We start from the raw sequence: 16,510 nt of genomic DNA, 5'->3' as shown, positions 1-16,510 counted from the left end.
AATTATATTGTCAGAGTGAATTCTCGGGTACATTGTGAAGTTGTGGGCACTGCTGACTGGGCACCTTCAGTGGGTGAATTGTTGTCATTCCACACCTCAAATGAATTTTGATATTTTGAAATTAGTTGCAAAAATACAATTTTCTGCGGCAGCTATGAGACTCCAAAGTGGAATATTGCCCCTAGTGTTACAGATGTGAAGTCAAGTGTATAATAATGGCTTTCAAACATCTTTCACATTCTTGGCTTCTGGTAGTAAAGTTCTTGCATTAATACTTCACCCCTGCACTCATAAACTCAGATATATTCAGAACCCTGGTCAATATTTGTCTAAAATATCCATTTTCAGGCATGATCAGCCTGAGTAAAGCAAACGACCCTTGTGCTGTCACCTCTCCAGATTGGATCTCCTGAATTTCTACCCAGACACACGAAGAAGCGACGTCGGAGCAAATAACTGCAGATGCGGGAATCTGGACTGAAAACAAATGTCAAAAATTCTGGAGATCAGGGAGCAAAATGTGGAGGTTTGAGGTGGTCAGTGGCATTGGGAATTCGTGTCCGCTTCCAGCCGCACTGTGGGTGTGGGTTGGGGTGATGGAGTGGCAGTGGGAGGTGCCCTTTTGGATTGCTTAGGGATTAGACACAGAGGAACTGCCCCTGCTCAGAGAGCGGGCAAGCGGGTTCCCTCAGCACAGTTCAAACAGGCTGCTGCTGCTGCTCACTGCCTGAGCGTGCAGTCTGACTGAAAGCAGCAACTTCAGGCCGTGGCTCCGCCTTTGATCTGAGAGTAACTCAGGAAGCTCTCTCAAACTCATCGATCGCCCAGCCTCACCAGCCAGGTATGTCGCTTCTCCTGAGAGAAAATACAAAACCTGAGCGTTCATTTAATTTTATGGCAGTCGAGTATTGGGGTGAAGGCTTCCTTCAATTTGGAGACTACTGGAAATAAATATTCTTGTTGCCAGTTATTTGAGTCAGGGTCTGTAAATGAACGATGATTCATTTTTCAGGGTTGATATTATTTTACATTCGAAGATCTGCATGCGGGAAATGAAGCCTTGAGGGATCTCGGTAGTTTGCTATTCTGTGAGTTGCTTTGTGGTTTTACTGGCTAACCCCACGGTGAAGAAATAAATTAATGCACTAGAAATAATGTGCTCTCCGGTGATTTGAGAAACATCGGAGTTAGCCATGCAGAGCAATGAAATGCCAGGTGGGATCAGACAGTCTGTGATGTTTGCCAATCTCAGAGATGACACTAGGGGACAGTTTATATTGACATTCACCGCTCCCCCGCCCCACCACATTATTTGTTACAGAGAGGAGATAGAACCTTTGTGTCTTTTTGAATGAGACGCCCAACTGAGGCGCGGTGAGCTGGACATTAAAGATCCCAGGGACTTGTCACACAGGAGTGACCTCTGGGGTCCTGACCCTGACGTTTCCCCTTCAAACGATATCAACAACAGCAGATTATCTGGTAATAATCACACTGTAATTTTTGAGGTCTTGCTCTGTTTGTATTTCCTGTAATACAGTTGTATCCCCACTTACAAAATATTTAATCGATTATAACGTGCTTCTGAGATCATGAAAGGCGCTACAGAAATACAAGTTTTCATGTCTTTTCTCTTGTTGACTGTCTTGCTGATCGTGGAATGAGGACAGATATGTGCCTGGATGTGATGCCCCTAACCAGCAGCTTGTACCTCCTCAGCATTGAGGCTCACTCGGTGAAGCTCTTCACTTGGTGAAGTAATAGAGAAGCCCATCGACTACATAGCTGCCTCTGGAAGGGGATGGGGAGAGTGCTGACTCAGTGGTAGCTCAGTGTAAGCAGTGGGGTTTCATTTTCCCAGGGTGCTTTGTGGTGACCCTCTCCACCAGCTGGAATACCTGTGGGAACTCCATGTCAATCACTTTCAGATGCTGTTGCCATCCCTTAGATTGGGAACAGAGAACCCTGCCACACGACATGTTCTTCACTGGCCACTGGTTGAATTCCAGTGGCAGTGGGAGAAAGCCCTTAAATGGCTACTTAAAAATAACATTTGGCCATCGGGCACCTGGGTCCCTGGTCAGGCTACTGCCGAGAACTTGACGGAAAGGAGTCAGACAGGCAGTGACTTCTTCACCTGATAACCTCCGCCCCAGTCCAACATGCTTCTATCCCCATCCCCCAACCATCAAATTCACCTCCAGTGGGTTAGCTTGAAATGACCTGACTTTATCACTCCTTTTAGAATGATTCCAGTGCTCTTTATAAAGATTGTTTTCTAGTAGTCACCTTTGCAGTGGCTACAGTGGCTATACATTGAAAGTTATCCTTTAATGAAGACAATGTCATTCTTGAAAGTGTGTGCTTTGCCCTTTTTAGATTAATTAGCGCACACGACCTACACTAGAAAGCAACTGTCCGAAATCAAAACTGTGCCCACAGACTTAATAGTTATTTTGTGTCGATTCAAGGGATGTGGGTATCAATTTGTTGCCTATCTTCAATTGCCCTAGAATTGAATGGCTCACTGGGCCATTTCGCAGGCAGTGAAGAGTCCACCATATTACTGTGGGTCTGAAGTCACATGTATGCGAGATCAGGTAAGGATAGTCGATTTTATCATCTAAAGGACATAAAGCAGATAGAGTCATAGAGATGTACAGCATGGAAACAGACCCTTCGGTCCAACCCGTCCATGCCGACCAGATATCCCAATCCAATCTAGTCCCACCTGCTAGCACCCGGCCCATATCCCTCCAAACCCTTCCTATTCATATACCCATCCAAATGCCTATTAAATGTTGCAATTGTACCAGCCTCCACCACATCCTCTGGCACCTCATTCTATACACGTACCACCCTCTGTGTGAAAACATTGCCCCTTAGGTGTCTTTTCTATCTTTCCCCCTCACCCTAAATCTATGCCCTCTAGTTCTGGACTCCCCGACCCCAGGGAAAAGACCTTGCCTATTTATCCTATCCATGCCCCTCATAATTTTGTAAACCTCTATAAGGTCACCCCTCAGCCTCCGACGCTCCAGGGAAAACAGCCCCAACCTGTTCAGCCTCTCCTTGTAGCTCAGATCCTCCAACCCTGGCAACATCCTTGTAAATCTTTTCTGAACCCTTTCAAGTTTCACAATATCTTTCCGATAGGAAGGAGACCAGAATTGCACGCAATCCTGTACAGCCGCAACATGACCTCCCAACTCCTGTACTCAATACTCTGACCAATAAAGGAAAGCATACCAAACGCCTTCTTCATTATCCTATCTACCTGCGACTCCACTTTCAAGGAGCTATGAACCTGCACTCCAAGGTCTCTTTGTTCAGCAACACTCCCTAGGACCTTACCATTAAGTGTATATGTCCTGCTAAGATTTGCTTTCCTAAAATGCAGCACCTCGCATTTATCTATATTAAACTCCATCTGCCACTTCTCAGCCAATTGGCCCATCTGGTCCAGATCCTGTTGTAATCTGAGGTAATCCTCTTCGCTGTCCACTACACCTCCAATTTTGGTGTCATCTGCAAACTTACTAATTGTACCTCTTATGCACGCATCCAAATCATTTATGTAAATGACAAAAAAGTAGAGGGCCCAGCACCGATCCTTGTGGCACTCCACTGGTCACAAGCCTCCAGTCTGAAAGACAACCCTCCACCGCCACCCTCTGTCTTCTACCTTTGAGCCAGTTCTGTATCCAAATAGCTAGTTCTCCCTGTATTCCATGAGATCTAACCTTGCTAATCAGTCTCCCATGGGGAACCTTGTCGAATGCCTTACTGAAGTCCATATAGATCACATCTACTGTTCTGCCCTCATCAATCTTCTTTGTTACTTCTTCAAAAAACTCAATCAAGTTTGTGAGACATGATTTCCCACGGCTGGAAATGTGTTGCTGGAAAGGCGCAGCAGGTCAGGCAGCATCCAGGGAACAGGAGAATCGACGTTTCGGGCATAAGCCCTTCTTCAGGAATGCCCGAAACGTCGATTCTCCTGTTCCCTGGATGCTGCCTGACCTGCTGCGCCTTTCCAGCAACACATTTCCAGCTCTGATCTCCAGCATCTGCAGACCTCACTTTCTCCTCAATGATTTCCCACGGACAAAGCCATGTTGACTATCCTGAATCAGTCCTTGCCTTTCTAAATACATGTACATCCTGTCCCTCAGGATTCCCTCCAACAACTTGCCCACCACCGAGGTCAGGCTCACCGGTCTATAGTTCCCTGGCTTGTCTTTACCACCCTTCTTAAACAGTGGCACCACGTTTGCCAACCTCCAGTCTTCCGGCACCTCACCTGTGACTATCGATGATACTAATATCTCAGTATTTTAATAACAATCAATTGTAGTTGATGGATTACTGAAACAGGCTTTCAATTCCAGATTTATGAATTGGGTGAACTGCTACCCATTGGTGACAGGATTTGAATTCTGTTCCCTGGAGCATTAATCCAATACCTCTGGATTACTAGACAAGTGACACACAATGATGCCACCATCTCTCCCCAAATAGTCATTAAGAATTCCTCAGATCTGTTGTGCATAATGAGACTTAATTGCTATTTCAAGTGAAACTATAAGTAACCCTATTTATAGCATGTTTAGGAAATTCCATAACAGAAGAAGGCAGTTGAGCATATTTGAAGTTAGAGTCAGCAATATCACTTTCTGTCACTGGGCTCTGTCAGTGCTTTGGAATAGCGTCATAGAGTCATATAGCATGGAAACAGACCCTTCAGTTCAACCAGTCCATCTCAGACAATACCCCCAAAATAAACTAATCCCACCTGGCTGCTCCAGGCATATATCCCTCCAAACCTTTCTTATTTATGTACTCATCCAAATGTCTTTTAAATGCTGTAATTGTACCTACGTCAATCACTTCCACTGGAAGTTCATTCCAAACATGCGCTAGTCTCTGTGTGAAAATGTTGCTCCTCACGTCTTTTCTAAATCTCCTCTCACCTTAAAAATGTTTCCCCTAGTCTTGAAATCCCTCATCCTAGGGAAAAGACAACTGCCATTAACTCTATTTATTTCATAAACTTCCATTAGATTGCTTCTCAACCTCCTCTGCTCCAGTGAAACAAGTCCCAGCCTTTCCAACCTTTCTTTATAACTCAAACCTTCCATACTTGGCAACATCCTGATAAATCTCTTCTGATCCCTCTTCTGATAATATCCTTCCTATAAGTGGGCGATCAGAACTGGACACAGTATTCCAGAAGAGGCCTCAGCAATATCCTGTACAACCTCAGCATGATTTCCAAACTTCTATACTCAAAGGACTGAGCAATGAAGGCAAGCATGCCAAACATCTTTTTAATCACCCTGTCTATATGTGACACAAACGTCAAAAGGTTATGTACCTGGACCCATAGGTCCCTTTAGTGAGTTTTGAGAAGATTTGTAGTTCAGGTTGAGGTTCTGGATGTAGGTTTGCTCACTGAGCTGGAAAGTTCATTTTCAGATGTTTCGTCATCATACTAGGTAACATCTTCAGTGAGCCTCCGGATGAAGCTTCACTGATGATCTTACCTAGCATGGTGACGAAACATCTGAAAACGAGCCTTCCAGCTCAGAGAGCAAACCAACATCCAGTAGGTCCCTCTGTTCTATCCAACATTATCTGAAGCCCTACCATTAATTGTATAAGTCCTACCCTTGTTTATTGTAACAAATGCAATACCTTGATTACTCTGCACCGGTCTCTATTTCATCAATGATTTAGCAGCCAGTGCCAGAGGCAATGGTTTATAACAAATGCCATGGAATATAAATCAACCATTTGGATTTTCTTTGGACTTCCAAAGATCATTGGGTCTCAATCACTGCTTTGTTTCTAGTCTAGGAAGAGTAAGGAAATTACTTGCTTGTGATCTTTGCTCAGTGAGTTCAGTGTGGTTGTTTCCCAGACTTGCTCAGTGCCTCGTTTGGCTCATTTCCAAATGGAAAATGCTGTTTTTTTATCTCAGTGGGGGAAGGGGGAGGTGGTCTGGAACCGTCAGTTCAAACGTTCCCTTATTGAATTCTGCAAGAAATTTGTTTGAGTTTCTATATTTTAAGATGTTTCCAAAGGTTTGTGGACTATCAGTCTGAGATGTTTGGAATAAATAGGGTTTCACAGATGATATTTTTTACTAATGTTCAATCTAAAGTGAGTACTTCACTGGAAGCAGCTGCGCACGTCTGGTTTTGACACATATTGTGTATTTATTAACAATATTTGACCACTTACAAAGCAAATTGCATCATGCATATAATGTAGGAATAAACACAGGATCTGAATCTCAAGACATCAGAGGGAAGAGCTGTTTTACCAGTCATGATTTGGTAAAGCCATGTACTTTCATTAGTGTTACCTCTGTATTGACAGAGCACTGAGTAAACCACAAAATGAGGGTATAGGCAAGCAATAAAATGATTTTTCTAATTACTATGACAATGACATGATGTTATGGAACACCAGCTAACTCATGCTTAATGTTTGAGCTTGAATTTCATCTTGTGCCAGCGTATTGTGAAAAGCTTAATGTACTATCATTGCTTCCGAGAAAGGGTTAGAGGAGTTGCGTTACTCCAGAGCACAGTAACAGGATTGTCAGAACATGAAGATGAGTAGAAGTTGTAAAAATATTTATTCATAAGTGTCTATACACAAATGGCAGGTCCCACATCACTGACTCAGCAGCTTTATTGACATTGTCAGTCTTCTATTTATGATGTTCTCCTATGCCTAAATAAATGACTCTTCTCCCTGTATGTGTTCCCCTCTAAGAGTAATATCCGCTACGCGTTTGGGTACCTGTCTAACCAACTATGTACCTTGGCTTCCCTGTCCAGCTTGACTGTACTATGCCTGATAGCAGTTGCTAACATCAGTGTTTTTGGCAAAGAATCTCCATTAGCTCACGACTATTTTTCATCTTTGTCGCTTTTCTGCTCAATTCAGCTGATGTCATGAAAGCGCTGTGTTACTTAAAATGTCAAGTACCATGATCCTCTCATTAGTCTATCTTCATGACGCACATGAAATGGAAAGCGAGAGGCTTGTTTTTAGGAAAACCCCTAATAGTGCAATAGTGTTAAGTATGAATGTAACGGTGTAATATAGAACAATGAAGTCTGGAATTGTAAGAGTGATTCCTAGCATTGGGAGTTAATGATCTTGATGAGGCCACTGATGGAGGCATTAGATGGAAGGTACTCCACAAGGTGAGAGAAATAAAGGGAAATTGGAATGTGAACTGCTCAGGGCCAATGTTAGACTCTTCTTCCCATCTTGTTTCAGAAGGCAGTGACTGGGATATGGTAGCAGGTCATATGTGGATCATTGGTGTTATGATTTCTGAATTAATTAAGGCCTTTAATTATATATATGATATTCAAGATTATATGCTACATGTTCAAGAGCATCTAATTGTGGGGCATATAGACAGCAGTATGTGCTGGTTGGACTGGACAATGTGTTTGGGTGGAATTTTATTAAGTCTGAGCAACGTGAGGTGTGGTGGATTTGTGGCAGAATTGGATGAGAGGTCCAGTGAGACTTGTCTCCATATTGGGAGTATCTCACAGTATCCTTTTTGGTTTTCCCATCGGCGAGGTGAGTTTCTCACTAGGCAGTAGCAAGATGACGATTAAGGGGGAAATTATTGCTTTTGAAATATCTTAGTAACATCACAATTCATCTCATTGATATTCCACTTCCCATATTAACGAATCTACAAACAAACTAGACTGAGAAAACTCAACCTAGAAGTCAGAGCAGGTACCTGGCAATTTCGGCTTGCTATTGGCTGTGAGGAGCATCCATGTTGCTATTATAGACCAGACCAAACCCCCTCAAAATATATTAAGATGATACTCTAGCCTTAACATTTTCTTATTTTAAAGGTAAGTATAAGGCGTTGCATTCCAGATGCAATTCGATTGGTCAAGCTATTTTCATGCTATGGTTAAAGTATAGACAAAATAAAAGATAAAAGAAATTAATTGACTAAACTGTAATTCCATCAAAATGTTTAACAAAATAATATATGTATTAACTATTACTAATTAACTGTTCCAATATAGTGGCATCCCATAAAGGCAAATTCAGTAAAACAGATTGTCTCACATGTAATTCCAGCAGCAGGAAGAAAACCCCAGGTTTTAGCTGTAACAGAGAGAGGAATGAGAGTTTCCACATCCAGCTTCAAGACCGAAGCTGGCAGAAAGACAAAACTAAAAATCCTGGTTCTGTGGGGGCTTGACACCCCCCCCCCCCCCCACACCAACTTCAAGACCTCATGGCATCTCTCCCATCTACTTGAGGACATTTAGGAAGCACAGACCGACATTGCAGGGTGCAATACTAATAAGCACTGAAATGCTGCAGCAGGGGCACTGTGAACACAGGTACAGGTACTCAGCTTAGGCATTGGACCAGGCTGCATCTCAGGTCTGTTTGTTTGCTCACCTAGTGCTCAATCACTTGGTGTCTATCAGCATGCTCACATTATCTGTGACTGACCATGTGATGCCGTGCCGTGGCTGTTGGCCAGAGTTAAAAGCTATTAGTTGTGCTGTACTGAGGTCCTGTTTAGCAGAGACTCACAGACAGGCTGCTTGTCGTGTTGGTCAGCAAGGATCTGTCTTGGTGGGGGATTGATGCCTTGGCACATGGCACACTGAGACATTAATGTGACACCTCGAGCATGTGTGGCAAACACACTGCAGGTATGAAATGGCCATGTAGGAAACTGGGTGGGGGTCAATCTTCAGTCTAGTCCAGGGACCAGGAGGTGGGGTTGGTCAGACGGTTGAGATACTGTCTGTCACAAACACAGTCTGCACTCAGTCCAAGAGCCTTAGCAGCAGTCTGCTTGGTACACTCACGGTCAGGGGTGATGTGTTATTGCAGTCTGGGCTGTTGGCAGTAGGCAGCAGCAATCAGAGAATGTGAGTATCATCATGTGGGGAGCAGTAAACACAGCGATCAGGGGTCTGCTTGTCCTGTCAAGGGGCTGCTTTCGTCAAAGGCAGTGAGAGGTCTGGGATCCCTGTGTCAGTCCATTGATCGTGAAGGGATAAGGGGAGATCACTGACAAACCAAGGCCCGGGGGGAGGGGTGGTCAAGGCAGTGGGGAACATGGGAAAGTACAACTCACTCAGCCCTCACCGAGTTGCTGCAGACCCTGAGGCTAAAGCTGAATGGAAGGTGGAAGCATGACCCTCATTTTCTGGATGTAGCCTGTCTCCCATGTGGAGAAGTGTGCTCACCCTTGCCTGGACAATGTGCCACCAATGACTGCCCTGAGGCCTAATATCCTCCTTAACTCCTTACGTTCCCAATGCTTACTCCTGTCCACTGGGAGTACTGGGCCCTGCTGCTGCTGGGATGTTGGTTGCTGTGGGGGCTGCCTTCCCTGGATACAGGAGGACCAGGGCTGATGGGATGTCCAGGAGCAGCAGCAGGTCACCACCAACCCCCACGCCCCCACCCACCCCCCACACCCCCACCCTCCCCCCACCCACTCCGTGAAGGACACGGAGCGCCTGGCTCAGGGAGTGGTCACAGCCGCACACCCCTTCAGGATCATGGAGACACTGCGCAGGAGGAAGCACAGCTCCCACTCCATTTCCTGAGGATGAGTGAGGGGCAGTGCCAATGCAGGCTCCATATATCCCGGGACACAGGGTTGGAACTGGGCTGCAGGAGTGGGTGGCTGTCATTTCCCTGGAGCTGGGAAGGTGACCACTGCCTTAAATATCTTCACCACTGGCACCTTCCAGGGAGTGACCGGTGCCCAGTGCAGTATCTCTCAGTTGTACTCAATAACAACATCGGGGAGGATGTAGACATTAGGGAGGAGAAAGCTCTCTTTGTCCGTTGGTCAGTATAGACCAGACAGGACCTTCCAGCAGATGAGAGCTGGCTGCAGCATAGTCTCTCAGTGACTCATTGGTCATGATGCCAGCGTTCAGGTGGTGAACTGCAACCTCTATTGGTTTTTTGTTTTCCTTTTGCTTTCTGTAAATGGAAGCTCATGTTTGGAATTATCCAACTGCTGGCCTGTGTGTGATATTCTCCTGCTGGACAATGACAAGCTGTGGGTCAAAAATGGGCACTGAGGACAGGGCATTGGTGATGTAGGGTTGGTGTTTAGGCAGGATATAGCTAAGTATGAGTAAAGTGTGTGGTGATTAAACAGTGATTTCGGTGAAAGGGTGGGGTGTATGTATGAGGAGCGTCAGTCATATTGGCAATGTGCTATGGGCCGCATAGCCTTGTTTTGTGTGCCATTATGTTGTTGGTGAGAGACAATGCCAAATTGCCAACACTTATTTGGATGCACGCTGTCCTTTCAAAGATGGCACAGGCGCAAGGGATACTGGACTTTTGGCAGATATCTGGTGAGGATGAGTTGTTGTGGAAATGGTCCTTGGTAAGATAGGGCTAGAATTGGATATGAACAATGCCTTCGAGGCAATATGGATATTTAATGAGGCATGACTAGTAAGATACAGTGAGAAATCTTGCTGGCGAAAATCCCTCCAAACAAATCACTACAACTTGCACTTAGACAAAAAAACCCATAAGATTTAGCCCGATGTGTGCTGAGTATTCTATATAAATCATTGCTGTATCTTTTTTAGATAAAATTAATCCCAAACTTGAAGTAGTTTTCCGGGCGGTTTTTCAGACGGTGAGGCAGTCATCAATGCTTAATATTCAAAGTTTGTGAGAAGATTTGTAGCTCGGGTGCTCGTTGTTGTGGTTCTGTTCGCCGAGCTGGGAATTTGTGTTGCAGACGTTTCGTCCCCTGTCTAGGTGACATCCTCAGTGCTTGGGAAGCGCTTCTGTGATGTTTCCTCCGGCATTTGTAGTGATTTGTATCTGCTGCTTCCGGTTGTCAGTTCCAGCTGTCCACTACAGTGGCCGGTATATTGGATCCAGGTTGATGTGCTTGTTGATTGAATCAGTGGATGAGTGCCATGCCTCTAGGAATTCCCTGGCTGTTCTCTGTTTGGCTTGTCCTATAATAGTAGTGTCCTGCAAAAAAACGGACAGATAACCAGGTTTGACCTACAGAGAAAGAAACCTGAAAGCAACAACACCCCCAGATTCTATGGACTACCTAACGTGCACAAACCAGACATCCCACTCAGACCCATAGTATCACTACCAGGGACACCATCACACAAACTGGCTAAAGAACTACAGCAGAAACTGAAACCCCTGATCAGCGGATCCAGACACTCTATACAATCAATACAGGAATTCTTGGACATCATCAGAAATATACACATAGACAAGGAAGAAACTATGGTCTCATTCGATGTAACGGCACTGTTCACCTCTATCGACAAAACTCTAGCCAGAGAAACAATAGCCAACCTGCTGGACATACAGAACAGACAACAAGACCGGGAACCTATCAACAAAGACGGCATACTCAAACTACTGGACCTGTGCCTCACAACACACTTCACATTCAACAACCAAATATATGAACAAATCAACGACACACCCATGGGCTCACCCATCTCTGCAGAAGCGGTAATGCAAGGGTTAGAACAAACAGTCTTACCGCAAATTCAACCCAAACTCTGGGTCAGATATGTGGATGATACCTTTGTAATCATTAAAAACCACAGAAATAGAGAACACACACCGGATCATCAACACCACACTCACAGGAATCCGATTCACTAGAGAGGAAGAAAAGGACAACCAACTCCCATTCCTAGACGTGATGGTACAGAGAACACCGAACGGAGAATTCACCACAAAGGTATACAGGAAAGCCACACACACACAGACCAAGTCCTGAACTACGAAAGCAACCACCCCAACACACACAAAAGAAGTTGCATCAAGACACTGTTCAAAAGGGCCACAACACACTGCAGTACCCCAGAACTGCAAAAAGAGGAAGAAGAACACCTATACAATGTATTCACCAAAAACAGATACCAGCGCAATTTCATCAACAGATGCCTAAGGGAAAGAACGAAACGAGGACATGCCGCAACCCAAAGGACTAGCCACACTACCATACATCAAAAACATTTCTGAACTGACAGCCAGATTACTGCGACCACGAGGACTCATAACAGCACACAAACCAACAGCCACTCTCAGACAACAAACCCATCAGGACGAAAGACCCAATACCCAGCATGAGAAAAACCAATGTAGTGTACAAAATCCCATGCAAGGACTGCACAAAACACTACATAGGACAAACAGGAAGACAGCTAATGATCCGCATCCATGAACACCAACTAGTCACGAAACGACATGACCAGCTATCCTTAGTAGCCACACACTCAGATGACAAGCAACATGAGTTCGACTGGGACAACACTGCTATTATAGGACAAGCCAAACAGAGAACAGCCACGGAATTCCTAGAGGCATGGCACTCATCCACAGATTCAATCAACAAGCACATCGACCTGGACCCAATATACCGACCACTGCAGTGGACAGCTGGAACTGACAACCGGAAGCGGCAGATACAAATCACTACAAATGCCGGAGGAAGCATCACAGAAGCGTTTCACAGGAGGCTCCCAAGCACTGAGGATGTCACCTAGACAGGGGACGAAACGTCTGCAACACAAATTCCCAGCTCAGCAAACAGAACCACAACATGCTTAATATTGCACAGTGAGGTTTTTGATCTTCCCCAGTGACATACACCTGAGTACTGGGCAATAGTTTGGATTATGTATTGGAAACATGTGTTCTTTCAGTGAGGTTAGGCTCATGAGAAACAATGAAACCAGAAATGTAAACAAATACATCAGTAGTTTCTCCGTCAAGGTCAAGTTACTTTTGGAGTGGTGCGTAGCAATTGTCTCATATTGAGCATAAATGAGGAATGAGGCACTTCATCCTGAAATTGTCAAATGTAAGGCTATTCAGGTGAATTGTTGGGTGTGTTCAACTATAACAAACCAAAGCAGTGTCTTTTAGCCATTTTTATTCAACCTGTTCAGACGTGTTGTAGCATTCAAACTCCTGGAGCAAGTGGGACGTGAGCCCAGACTTGTTGGCCTAGAGGTAGGATAACTCCCACCAGGCCTCAAGTGAACCCCCACGCACTGTCTTTTAATTTTTGTGTAGTTCAGAGAAACAAACCTTGCTGCCGATTTCAGAAATGTTGTTTTTGAATATAACTTTGATTTGGTGCAATCAATTCTAGCTCCTGTTGAATGATATGCTGCTGGGGAGCAGTGCCCAAACATTATCACATAAGTTGGGGGTTCTTTACACCCCTTGTCTCCTTAATACTAATTTAAACAAAAAGTCTGGATGTAGGTTTGCTCGCTGAGCTGGGAGGTTCATTTGCAGATGTTTCATCACTCTACTAGGTAACATCTTCAGTGGGCCTCAGGCAAAGCAGTGTACATGATTCCTGCTTTCTATTTATATGTTTGGGTTTCTTTGGATTTGTGATGTCATTTCCTGTGGTGATGTCATTTCCTGTTTTTTCTCTCAGGGGTGGTAGATGGGGTCTAACTCAATGTGTTTGTTGATAGAATTCCGGATGGAATGCCATGTTTCTAGGAATTCTCATTTGTGTCTCTGTTTGGCTTGTTCTAAGATGGATGTGTTGTCCCAGTCGAAGTGGTGTCCTTTCTTATCTGTATGTAAGGATACTAATGAGAGAGGGTCATGACTCTCAAAATTCGCTTAAACAACAAGCTATTGAAGGACTTATCATCGCGGCTATACAGCTTTTGTACTTTATTGTACTTTGTGCTGGGCACTACTCATCAACTAAGGGCCAGATCTGTTTCTTGATGGATATTGAGGGTCAATACTCACTTGTGCTGCGAGTGTACTTGGTTTGCTGCATTCCTCATTATCTGATTATAAACATTAAATTTGAACTCCAAGCTGGTCCTTTGATCAACACTGGTTGAGCAAGATTTTGTATTATGAGCAGACTTTCCAAAAGTTTCAGCTAAATTCCAAGTTAAAGGAAAAGTAGTTTCACGGAGTTTGTCACAAACCATGGGCAAATGAGTGAATGATGGTTTTCTTTACAGTTGCTCACAAGGGGAAAGGTACCATTGAATATTTTATCTGTTGAAGAAGGTGACTGTTGAACAGTGTGAGGATTTGTTGCTGCTCTGTAGTATATACAGTCAGTTGTTTCACTTTGTTGCTGAGATGCCTGTTAGATTGCTGTAGCAGGATAGCAGCACTGTTATAAAACATGAATGCAGTGAGATTAAGCATCCAATCCTGCATCAGATGGAAGTGGAGGGAGATGGGAGAGTTGGTGAGATCTGTGCTGTAACTAGACCAACAGATTGGTTCATGGCTGGAATTGTTGTACTAGAAGTTTGGGATTTTGGAGGGTCAACTGGAAGTCCATAATGGAAAAGTAACTCCAGTACAATGATGACCCATTATTGTTATACAAGTAATCCATGGTCGTATTCATCATCTTGTAAGACCGCTCGATGCTGTTACTCACAATTAGAGAGATTTGCTGCCAGCACTCCCTCAGGTTGAGGATTTACAGGGTCATAAAGAAGATGTAGATGTGAGAGTTTCTATAACTATGACTCTGAGGAAGTTCACAATCTTACTGCTTTATGATTCTAAGATGTTCCCCCAACAGGCCCATTATTGTAATGGGTGGCACTTGAGACATGCCTCACTATTCACCAGTTCAGATCCTTATAGCCTTATACACCGATCTTTTTCCGTTAGTAATATTTCTACATTTATGTATTTCATTTGTACCACTACCCCATATCCCACAAGTCTTTAATTTTATAAATTCAATCAGACAGGAAATTTCACTATTCTCCCATACCACATTATCTTTGGACTCAAAAAGTTGGTAAGTCTCTGGATTGAAGACTGTTGACTTTGAATCTATTTCTGAAAGGTTCGGATCTGAAAGTCCCTCTAAACTGGAGGATCTTTTAGCCCTTGGATTTCCTTCATGGAGGATGACTGCTGTGTTGAAACAGATACTTTCTGCTTTGGAACATCTTGGACCTCTGAATGAGGTGTTCCTGTTTGATGGTGTCCTCAACCTTTGCACGTGGGCTGCCTTCCCTCATTAGTGGCTTCCAGGGAGTGGCAAGTACCTTGCCTTTAATCTGTGTCAGCAGATTTTTATTCACGGTCTGCTGGTAAATCTGTGCTGGAAGTGAGCACTCTTTTTACTGCCATTTCCCGAGGTTGGATGCTTTAATTTGCCTTCAGTGATTGTAATATTGATAAAACCAAAATGTTCATTATCTCAGTTATACTATTTGAGAATTGCTTCTGGATTAGTACAATTTCTATCACATATACTGAGGATTCTTCTGAGGAAAATAAGGAAATAAAATTCTTTGTTTGAATTTGTGCTGAAGGCTTGTAGCCTACCATTAATCCTCAGTGCCATACCTCCCGTACCATGTAGTTGCAGTATTAGAACAAAGAGAAAAGGCACCAAGATTGTGCTGCCATATGATGCCCTTTTAAATGAAAAACCTTTTGCCTCTACGTATCCCTCTATTCCCTCCCCATTCTCAGTTATAAACAGCTTTTCTTCAATGGCATTGCACAATCTGATAATATAATGACATGTATCCAGCTTTTTGTGGTTTATGGATGAGGGCCCCTAAGTCTCTCTGCACTGCAGCTTTCTGTAGTTTTTCTCCGTTTAAGTGTCATTTATTTTCACTATTCTCCCTGCCAAAGTGCATAACCTTACATTTTCCCATATTCCAACTGCCAAGTTTTTAGCTACTCACTTAGGCTGTCTATGTCCCTCTACAGACTCTGTGTCATCTTCACCACTTGCTTTCCTATTTATTTTTGTGTCATTTGCAAACTTGTTTAAAGTATATTCACCTTCCTGGTGATGGCTAGCATGACAGGACATAGCTTTAAATTGAGGGGTGATAGATATAGGACAGATGTCAGAGGTAGCTTCTTTACTCAGAGAATAGTAGGGGTGTGGAAAGCCCTGCCTCAAAAGTAGTAGACTCGCCAACTTTAAGGGCATTTAAATGGTCATTGGATAAACATGTGAATGAAAATGAAATAGTGTAGGTTAGATGGGCTTCAGATTGGTTTCACAGGGTGGTGCAACATCAAGGGCCGAGGGGCCTGTACTGCGCTGTAATGGTCTATGTTCTATGTTCCTCATCCAAGGTATGAATATACATTGTGAATAATTATGGCCTGATCACTGTAACAAGTTACCATTCTGAAAGTGCCCTCCCCCGTCCCAACTCTCTGTCTTCTATTAGTTAAGTAATTCTCTCCCCATAATGCATGCTATCCCCAACACTAGGGACTCATACCTTGCTAAGTAGCCTAGATGTAGTACCTTATTGGATACCTTTTGGAAATCCAAATGCAGTATGTTACATCTACTAACCTCTTTATCTATGCTGCTTGTTACCCCTTCAAAGGATAAATTTGTTACCTCCCCTCCTTCATGGTAAATTCAGCCAGTGTGGGAACTGAACTTACATTGTTGGCATGA

The 16,510-nt window shown here is 43.8% G+C and overlaps 1 protein-coding gene across 4 annotated transcripts in view; it reads left to right on the top strand.

The window, feature by feature from the left end:
* The first annotated feature begins 728 nt into the window (after positions 1-728).
* LOC122540993 (WD repeat-containing protein 72-like) overlaps positions 729-16,510 on the top strand; it is a 339,613-nt gene continuing 323,831 nt past the window's right edge. For 3 of the 4 annotated variants that reach the window (XM_087981193.1, XM_087981192.1, XM_043677401.2), the window contains exon 1: positions 729-841. The gene's annotated coding sequence lies outside the window, so the exon portion shown is untranslated. The remainder of the gene's footprint in view (positions 842-16,510) is intronic. The other variant, XM_087981195.1, reaches the window with a different exon arrangement.

Source organism: Chiloscyllium plagiosum, unplaced genomic scaffold, assembly GCF_037043375.1.
Source record: "Chiloscyllium plagiosum isolate Xiang-an unplaced genomic scaffold, Cpla_swu_hap1 HiC_scaffold_39, whole genome shotgun sequence".
NCBI classification, from domain to species: Eukaryota; Metazoa; Chordata; class Chondrichthyes; order Orectolobiformes; family Hemiscylliidae; genus Chiloscyllium; species Chiloscyllium plagiosum.
The sequence above is the reverse complement of the archived record's forward strand: the minus strand, read 5'-3'. Positions and strand labels throughout refer to the sequence as shown.